General features: G+C 60.1%; 1 protein-coding gene across 5 annotated transcripts in view; it reads left to right on the forward strand.

Annotated features, from left to right (window-relative positions):
* Positions 1 to 9,093, forward strand: part of RUSC2 (RUN and SH3 domain containing 2) — a 37,122-nt gene that overhangs the window by 8,960 nt on the left and 19,069 nt on the right. The window lies entirely within an intron of this gene.

Below are 9,093 nucleotides of genomic sequence, written 5' to 3' on the forward strand. Positions count from 1 at the left end.
TGCTGGGGGGTGGGGGGACTTGGGGGGCTCTGGTGCACGCGGCGTGCAGTCGCTGGCGTGCAAGGCGGCAGCGCCGTGCGAGCAGGCGGGGATCCTTTGTGCTGCCCAGGGTGTGTCTGAGATGGCTGCGGGCATCCCTGCTCCCCAGGAGAGGTGAGGTAGGCTGGTTCCCAGGGGCAGGGCCGGGGGTCGGGGCCAGGCTTGCGTTGAGATCCTTCCCACCCCCTTTTCCCACCCCCCCGCACCCTTTGCTGCAAGAGAGGGACAGGGGCGGCTGCTTTCCCCCATGGCAAGGGGAGACAAAGGGAAGAAAGCTCTGCTGTTTGGCAGGAGGGAGAGGGGGGCTGGGAGGAGGATGCTGTGCCTCGAGGGGCTGCGAGGGACGCGGGAGCCGCTAGCTGTTCCCCTGCGGGTGCCAGGGGCGCGGCAGCGAGGGCCCGGGTCCTGCTCCGGCTCGGCACCGCCGGGCGAGGGGCTGCGGAGCAGGTGCCCGGCAGGGGCAGGGGGATATTTGTCGGGGTGACCTGGGCTGGGCCGGTCCTTGCAGGCCAGAGGATCCATTTTAGCTTGGCAAGCGCTCCGCGAGGCTCCCCTCCCTCCCAGGTCTCCAGGCTGGGGAGCAAAGCGCCCCGGCGCCCTTCTGGTTCAGGCCGGGGGAGCGTGCGCCCGCGTAGGAGGTGCTCCCCCCCAGCCTGAACCGGGGCGGCACTGGGGTCCCTCGTAGTCGGCAAGACCTGCCGGGAGGCACCGGGAGAGCCCCCAGACGCCGGCCCGGCCCCCGGGATGTTTGCAGCGGGGAGACGAGCTGCGGCAGAAGCTGCAGAGGATTTAGCCCCGAGGTCCCTGCCCAGGCCCTGCAGGAGGGCACCTGGAGGCTGCTCCGGCTTTTCCGTGCTGCCCGAGGGATGATGCTTGCGTGGGGGCCGGGACGGCTACGAGGGAACCGGAGCCTGCACATGCATCCCGCTGTGGTGACAAGGGGTGGGGGGTGCAAGACCAAGCCCCCGCCCCATGGATTGTAGGGGAGGAGGAGGAAGGCGCTTCGTGGGGCCATCAGGCCTGTACCGCCTCCCCCACCCTGTCCCCCCAGGCCTCTGCACGCTGTCCGAGGGGGTCCTGCAGTTGCCACCTCCTTGGCGCGCCAGGGCAGTTCCCAGAAGGGAAATGGGGGATGAAGTGGACGCCTCCTGCCAAGCTGCCGGGTCTCCCGGTGACGCAGCCCGTCCTCTTCCCTGCGCCGTTCTTGTGCAAACCTGCTCCTCGTCCCGTCCGCACGCGTGCATCCACGTGTGCGTGGGCTGGGAGGTGCGGGGACTCCACGTTCGTGTCGGGCCTCTCTGGACTTACCTCCGACCGAGCTGGCTGCCCGCAGCTGGGTTCACAAGCCTCGCCCGGTGCCGTCCAGCCCTGTTCTCCACGCTGCTCCCCCACTTCTGCGGTCCGGCCGGCCCCTGCCCCACGGCCGGCGCCCACGAGTCGAGGCCACGTTTTCATTGCACGCTTTAGACCACACCTAGACTAGCTTTGATCTCCGACCCACCCCTACTAAAGCCTGACTTTGTGCCTCCGCTGCTCGTTCTCTTGTAATTACACGGCTGGAGAACTTAATTATTTGTTGTTTATTTCCTTAGCAAGGTCCAGCTTGGGCAGAGGGCAGGGCAGGGCAGGGCGGCACCTTGGAGGCTAACTGGTTCAGAGAAGCGCGAGCTTTCGTAGGCAGCACCTGGCTTTGCCAGAGGCTAGATCCGCACCGCTTGGGGTTTTGCCTGTCTCCCTTTTATCCCTGCACTCTCTGACCTCCCAGATGACGCTTTCTCTGCTTCTCCATTCCCCGTCGGCTCTCCGCTTGTTCCTAATAACCTTTTGGCAGCGACTGTTGCTCCAGTCGGGCCTGGAGCCCTTCCCTGCTCCTTGCTTCCAGACGGCCTTGGCACACGCGGTGTATATCCCAAGCCTCTCCAAGAGGTCGCCTGTGAACTCCTTCGTCTGGTTGACTTGGCCAACTAGTTCCCTTCTAACCTCGAGTGCTTGGTTGCAAGCCTCCTTGTTCCTCCCGCCCTTGAATTCAACCCGAACCCGCGCGTGCTCAGCCGATCCGAGCTTGGTCTCTACGACCATGTCTTCCGCGACGCTCTCGCCGCCGGCCAGGGCATCCCTTCTCGGCGCTGTGTCTGGCTGGGAAGAGCTGGGCCCTGCTGGTACCTGGGGAGGTCGTCTCCTGTGATGACCTTGCTCCTGGTTATTATAATTTCTTTCTGTGTCGAGCTCGCGGAGGCCTGTCCTGATCCGAGTCTGATCCAGCAGGCTGTCCGCGCTTCCCGAGCGAGATCCCCCTTCCCCGAGACGAGGTTAACCCAGGCAGATCCTGCATCTCCCTTTGCATTTCTTCGCAGTCTCTTGCATTGTTTCGGGGGCTGCGTTGCTGCCTCTGTCACTTCCCATCCCCGGGGAGTGCCCTCCCTCTTGGATCCAGTCTGACGGCTCCTGCACTGTGCTTCTGCTGCCTCCGATGCCCAGTCTCGCCTCTCGTACTGGTCGGCTGCGGTCCTCTGCCGGGCTCCCCTGGCTCCCTGCTGCTATTTCGGCTAGGTTTGCTAGCAGCCTGTGCACGGTCCTTTCATGGATGGTATTCCCTCCCTGGCTGCGGCTCTCGTCAAATCAGCACTTGTTTTCCCCTTGCTATCCATCGATCCCCGAGTGATTTGTCTCTACAGCATCTGATGCAAGAAACCCTCTGCTCACAAAAGCTCGTGCTATCCATCTCTGAGTGATTTAGTTTGGAAGGTGCAAATGCGCCGTGCCCTCTGCCTGACTGACATGGCATCCATCTGCTACCTCCCCCCCGCCCCCCTATGTCTTTTCATCACCAGCACTTCGTTTCCTCTTCATGTGTGTGCAAACCTGGTCACGCAGTTTTAATGACTCCTGGGCGTGGAGGTCATGCAGCATTAATGATTCCCATTGGAGGAGTCTTTCTTCCATGCTTTCCTTGCACTGGTCCTTGAGGCATCTTTATTACCTGGTCATGCCCTCACATGCCTTCTCTTCATCGTCTCAACCAGAGCAGCGCCCACGTGCAACGGTGGAGGGGTAAAGACAGCAATACGCGGTGTTACCCTTTGGGGGAATCAGCTTCTGCTGCTGAGGACAGTCGGCTGCTCTTCATTGTGGAGCAGGGATGGCTGCAGGGTTAACAGCGATCGAGTGAGTTGCCCAAGGCCACGTGGGGAGTCTGTGACAGCCGGGAGAGGACCCAGGTGTCCTGAGTCCCGCTGTGCCCTCACTGCAACCCATCCCTGCTCTAGTCGGCTCCACGGCAAGTAATAGCAACGTGCCAGGGGCCTCGCACCCCGCAGCCAGAGGTGCCAGCCCGGGGCAGAGCACGCGGGAGGCTAGTGCGGCCGAGAGGCTGTGGGTGGGGGAGAGGATCTACTGGTTAATCCTGGTGAACTGCAGCATCTAGCCACATGAAAAAGCTTGGGCTGGGTGGGGAGTAGAGTCTGCCGTGCTGCGGCCCGCCCTGGCTGGGATCGGGGCCATGCATCACTTGTGATCCTGGAGCAAGGTGATTGGTGATGTGACTTCCCCATCTCTGAGTCCGTAATTTTCCCTGGGGACTGCCCCATGACCTTGCTATCTGCAGCCGTGAGTGACCGGCTCCCCGTTGTGATGTGCCCCCAGGCCCAGGTGTGCATTAGACCCGACTGCGCAGCCTGGACCCCGCGGGCTGGAGGATCACCGCCCCCCATTGCACAGGGACCTGTGCCTGCCTCTCCTGCTAGCACACGTGGGACGTACCGGGTATGCCAGATCCAGCTGCACCAGGGCGGGGGTTATAAGTTTGCATGAGGACCTCAGCTCCGCAGCGAGCGAGGCTTTGAAGGCGACGGGGTGGAGCCTGGTAGGAAGTCTCTGCCCCTCCCGCATTCGTGGCACCTGCTTCTGGAAAAACCCGGTCCAGAGCTGCTGCACGAGCTGCTCTTGCCCATTGCAACGCTGTCCTCTCTTTCCCGTCTGGATTGCACAAAACGCTGGGGCCGCGGGGGAGGTGGGTCCTGGGTGCAGGTTCCCAGCCTTCGCCAGGAATGGAAGAAGTGAGGTCCTGAGCTCAGGTTGGACGGGCCTGTCAGGTACTGGGTGATTATCACCCCCGGGCCAGGGTAGGATGTCTTCCCTGAGAATATCTTCCAGGGCCTTGCCTAGTGTATGCGTGCCCCGTCCCTTGGCCTTGTCGGTGTGGCTGTCCCTGGCCCCGCTGGCTTGCATTTCTCTGGTGCTCAGGGGTGGGGACAGTCCCGCGGGCTTCCTCCACGTTTGCCTGCTTGCATAAGTGCCACGGCCCACGGATGAAGAAGGCAGACTCGTATACGTCATCAGCAGAGCGTCCCCCCACTCAGGGCCAGATCTGCGGGGGTGCACTGCTGCAGTCGTGCCCCTTTAGTACCTGCTCTATCCAAAATTTAAAACCATCTCCCCAGGAGGGGCAGTGGCATTTCTATTCAGGCGGTGCTGAGGGCCTCCTTTGACTTCATGGCTTATTGTCATCCCTGTGATTCCTGCTAATCTCTCTCCCTATGCAGGTGTTAACGACTCTCTCCTTTTCCATGGCCTTGATTTTCTGCTATTCAGACTAATCTTTTCTTCTGTTGTGCTGCCTGTCAGCGATTCCTGGTCAGGTCTCTTTTTCCATTTCACAGGCCTGTTTTGAGCTGTAGCTAAAAACCCTGAACTCAGGGGCGGTCATACGAACTCAGGGGCATGAGTTAATAAAATGACTGACAGTGAAATATGGAAGACATTGTCAAGAAGGCTATTTTTTTTCCTTTTGTTTTGCAAATGTGAGTAAGAGAAGTACATTTAATGGTAATAACAAGACTATTGAAACAATTATTTTTTGACTATTTTTTGCTTGACGGTGTTTTAAAAATTTAATATATAACTAGCAAATTTGTGTGCATTCCAGTGAAGTTATATTTGCTTTTGCTCTGCTAGTCAACAGAAGAAGGTAGTGCCAGGCCCTGAGCGTGTTGGCAAAGCTTGTAGTTTCTCTTTCACTAGAGAAAAATGTGTTGTGTCCCGTGGTGATACAGCACACCATCTGCACGCCCCTTTTCGAAATCCTAGAGCTGCCCATGCCCCTGCTTTTATCTACCCCTTGCAGACAATCCTCGTTCGGCGCCGGGGCATGGTGCTGGAAGACCTGGGGAGCGCGGCCGTGAGCTGGTTCCTTCTGCAAGGACCGGCGTGGGCAGTCGGCTTCCTCCGTGGGGCCCATCTCGTCCCCCAGCGCTGCTCTTCGTCTCCTCCTGTTTCCCAAAATGCATTCCCACCATTTAGGAGGATTCTGTTTCCTTCAGCCCCCTTCAAAACTGACAGCTGTTGCTTATAACCCCCACCTGCCTGGTCTTCCCCGGTCTCATGCTCCCCCCCCGCCCCGTCTGCGTCCATCTGGTCTGTTGTTGCCATATACCGGGATCCTGGTTTTTGGCGGGGAGTGCACATGCAGCACCTTGCACCGTGGGCCCGATTTCTGGGTTTTTAGGCTCGACTGCAACCCGACAACGCAAGCATGGGCAGGGGGTCTGCCCGGGGGTCTGCGGTCTGGGCTAGACCTGATGTGCTGCAGAGAGGATACGGGGGAGCACGCAGGGCGCTGGCGTGTGGTCACAGGGCTGCTCCCTGTTTCAGGGGCACGTGACACTAACACTTGCTAATCGACTTGTTTCTGGCCCCACGGGGCCTGGGCAGAAATGATTAGGGGCCTGGGAGTCGAGATTGATAAGGCAAGGCGGAGAAGTAGGGTCCGTTGGTCAGGAGAAGAGACGACGGAGGGGGGATGTGATCGCAGTCTGCGAATCCCTGAAGGGCGACGATAGAGGCTGGAGACGGGCTTTTCTCTGTGGCTGCAGGGGACAGGATTTGGATCAATGGCCTCAAGCTGCAGCGGGGGAAACTGAGGCTGGCGACGAGGAGGAGCGTTATGTCTCTGAGGTGGATCCAGCATTGGAGAAGTTGCGGGATCTCCATCCCCGGAAGGAGCAGGCTGGGTGGGATGGTTGAGTCAGGAGTGATCCTGTCTTGGACTAAATGGGACCTCGTGAGGTCCCTCGCAGCCCTGGTTTCCTGTGATCCCGCAGCGGTCGCTCAGGGCCCGCGCGCGGCCCTAGGAAGATCTCGGTCGTCGGGGTCTCGGACCGCCCTGGCAGGGTCCCGGCTCTGGATGGAGGCCGCGTGCTTGTGACCTCTTCCCGCTCCTGGGACCCCAGCGGCCTGGCCATCCACGTCCCTTCCCGGAGGGTCGAGCATGACGTGAGGTTTGCTGCACCTCTGCTATTCCGCGGTACGAGCCCGGGCACGCGTGCTTACCCCGGGGTAAGCAAAAGCCGGGCTGCGCCCACGTGACAGGGCTCCGGTGGAAGATTTCAGCCTGCTTCTGGAGACGAGAGGAGCATCCTTTGCTCTCAAGCCCCCCCGGCTTGTGGTGCTATTACCAGCTCGTTAAATGAACTGATCTCTAAGGTCCCGGATCTTAGCTGGACTTGGGGGACTTCATCTTCCCTGAATGTCTCCCCAAAAGCAGTCACAGCAACATGGACGGGTGCAGGATCCCAACCGTGGGCCCGGGGTGAGGCCTCCAGCCCCTTTCCCCAGGCAGCGCGGGGTTGCAACCTTTCCCCAGGGAGGGACCGTGAGAAAATCCTCCTGGGGGCAGACACTGCTCAAAAGCACAGGAATTGCTGCTGAAGGGCCCGGTGCTGTGCAGCTCTCGGCCTGGGCTGAGCACAAACCTGCGTGCTGAACCTCGGCGCGTTTGCAAAACGCTGGGCCTTGCTCTCGATCGGCGTGGGAGAGCTGGCGATGGATGCTGCTGGGTTGCGTGCCAGCGCCGGCACTGCTCTGTGCATTTGTCCGTGACCCAGAAAAGGGGCAGGCACCGAAGTGAGGGAACTGGCAGCTGGAGCGATGGAGGGGAATCGGAGCTGGCAAGGCGCTCCTGGGGACTTGCCCTGGCTGGAAATCACAGCAGTACCTGGCACGGCTCCGAATTAGCTGCACTGGGTCAGGAAAGACATCCGGGCATCGCTGGACTGCCCCGTGCCAGGCTCTGGGGGGATACATGGCTGCAACCGGGCAAGTAAAGCTGTGCGTTTAGGGGAGGGATGACGGGGCAAAGATCCTCCTGCCGGTACCTGAACTGCAGGGAAGCCACGTGCGCCCCCGTCACCCCAGCCCAGGTAGCAGGGGGTCAGAGAGAGCAGGGATTACTAAAAAGGGGATTGTGAACACAGCCGAAAATGTTGCGATGCCCCTTTATAAATCCACAGGGCATCCATACCTTGAATCCTGTGCCCGCATCTGAAAAAGGAGAGGGGAGGACTGGAGAAGGGCACCGAGGATGCTGAGAGCTGCGGAGGGAGGCTAATGGCGTGAGGCCCGGTCAGTTCGGAAGAAGGATGCTTGAGGGGGCACGTAAGAGTTTACCGAACAGTACACGGCGAAGAGAAAGTCACTAGGGATTTATCACTGACAAGAACATGGGTCGCAATGTGAAGTCCGTTTAAAATGAACCGAAAGCAGTTCTTTTTCACCCAGGATGGCATTAGAGGGTGGGATTCGTGGCCAGCTGTGGTGGGAGATGTGCTGGGAGCCAGATTCACCAAGGGCCTGGGCACATCCTCGGAGGAAAGGGGCACCGGTCGCTGTTGAGCAGGGAGAGGGCCACGGTTTCTGCAGCAGGCTTTCTAGACCTTAAATGCTGGGGGCGGCAGGGGAGAGAGGAGCAGGGGGACATCCCCGGTCGCACTCCCTTCCGGCTTCTGCTCGCTGCTGCCATGGGACGCAGGAGACGGGGCAAGACGGACCTGGGGTCTGACCCCATCCACGGCAGTTTTTATGGGGCTGGAAACAGCTTCTGTATGAAGGGGAACTGGAAACGCTGAGATCATCAGCGTTAGAGAGAGAGAGGGCAGGAGGGAGTGATGGAAACCTCCAAAGTAGCCTGTGGTCCGGGGAAAGGGGACGAGGCCGGTCTGCGCTCCTCGTCTCGTGACGTCGGAAAGGTGGCACGCGTGGCCGGCTGACGGAGCTGGTGTGCCGCTCTGACGCGTTGGCTGGGTGGGGTGGGACAGCGAAGTGGGAAGGCCCGAGCTCGTTGCAGCCCTGATGAGGCGAGGCAGACCCTGGGTGCCGATCATCTTGTGAGGGGTCGGAGACATCTGCAGCAGACCGGACCCAAGGAAGTGGGGTCCGGGGGTCCGATCCCCGCTGGCGGTTCCTGGCTCTGAAAGCCAGCCACTGGCAGCCGCAATGCCTCCCCCACGCGAGCGCAGCGTGAATCCCACCCAGCAGGCTGGATTTTCAAGCTCCTTTGGGGACAGCTCACTGCCTTCGCGGATCGGATGAAGTTCACTGCATCTGAAAGCTCGTGCTCCTTGCATGCATTTAATATGGGGTTAGTCCGTACGGTGCGTCTCTACCCTGCCTTCTGGCAGCTCCCTGCTGTCAGGGCTGTCACCGGGGTCGCTGACTGCTCCAGCCCCTGAGCAGACCTGATTCAGGGTCTTTCGAGCAGAGAATACAGGACTGCCATCATTGCAGCTGCCTTTTCTATGCATGGCGAGCTGTTTGGTTTCCCTTGTCCAGAAAGGGTATTGGATGTGGGGGATGCACAGCAGGGCAGTCAGCAGCTGGGGGATGCTCTTTGCTGGGGAAAAAGATGGGGCTTGCTGGCTGGAGGGAGAAGAGCGGAGAGGGCTGAGCTGTCCAGAGCAGATCGCCGGCAGGTCCCACCAGGTCTGTTCTGGGCCCGGCACCGTTTAGCTTGTCTGGTTGGGACCGGGATGCAAGAATGACTGGGGCTGGTTTTCTTCTATATCTTCATCGGTGACCCGGAAGATGGGATGCAATGAACCTGCAGCAAGTTTGCAGGTGACGCCAAGCTGTGAGGAGTAGTAGATACGCTGGAGGGCAGGGCTAGGATTCAGAGTGACCTCAACAAGTTGGAGGATTGGGCCAAAAGAAATCCCGTGGGGTTCAACGAGTCCTGCACTGAGCAGGGAGCAACCCCCTGCACCGGTGCAGGCTGGGGGGGAC

The sequence above is a fragment of the Crocodylus porosus genome, unplaced genomic scaffold, assembly GCF_001723895.1.
Source record: "Crocodylus porosus isolate Cpor-Errol unplaced genomic scaffold, CroPor_comp1, whole genome shotgun sequence".
NCBI classification, from domain to species: Eukaryota; Metazoa; Chordata; order Crocodylia; family Crocodylidae; genus Crocodylus; species Crocodylus porosus.